This window comes from Triticum urartu, chromosome 6, assembly GCF_003073215.2.
Source record: "Triticum urartu cultivar G1812 chromosome 6, Tu2.1, whole genome shotgun sequence".
Taxonomy (NCBI): Eukaryota; Viridiplantae; Streptophyta; class Magnoliopsida; order Poales; family Poaceae; genus Triticum; species Triticum urartu.
Genome location: NC_053027.1, coordinates 544,759,538 through 544,760,462, shown reverse-complemented (window position 1 = coordinate 544,760,462; position 925 = coordinate 544,759,538).

Genomic DNA, 925 nt, shown 5'->3' with positions numbered 1-925 from the left:
GAAATTTGCTACTGTCCTACAAACCTCTGCACTTGGAGGCCCAACAACGTCTACAAGAAGAAGGTTGTGTAGTAGACATCAAGCTCTTTTCTGGCGCCGTTGCCGGGGAGGTTAGCGCTTGAAGGTATATCTTTAGATCTTGCAATCGAATCTTTTAGTTTCTTGTTTTATCACTAGTTTAGTTTATAAAAGAAAACTATAAAAAAATGGAATTGAGTTTGCCTCATATGCTTTATCTTTTTAATATCTTCCGTGAGAACGATGGAAAGGAAAATTGTGCTCAAGTGCTAGAAGAAGAATGCATTAGAATGTTTGGCACTAAATATTTGAATGATGAGCATGATTGCAATGTTGTTAGTATGAATTCCTTGAATATCCATGATGCTAATGATATGCAAAGCCACAAGATTGGGGAAGCTATGTTTGATGAAGATGATATTTTTTGTCCCCCAAGTTTTGATGAGCAAATTTATTATGATGAAAGCTTGCCTCCTATTTATGATGATTATATTGATGAAAGAAGAGTGTCAACTTTAGGAAGTAATGATCCCACTATTTTGGAGGATGTTGAATCTTATAATATTTATGGAAGTGGATTTGGAGAGGTCATGACTTTATTTAGTGACGATTCCACTATCTTGGAAGAGGTTTCAATCGATTATGATGAGAACAAAGTTGCTACTTATGATAATTATTGTGATGATACATATGCTATAAAAAGTAGTGATGATTATATTTATAAAACTTGTCATGATTATGATTACCCTTTTTCTGAACATTACTCTTTTAATGTGGAAACAATTTATAGTATTCGAGTCTCTTATGATACTCCCACTATTCCGATTGAGAAGAATTTTGCTTATGTAGAGAGTAGTAAATTTTCTATGCTTGTAGATCATGAAAGGAATGATTTAGGTGCTGGTTA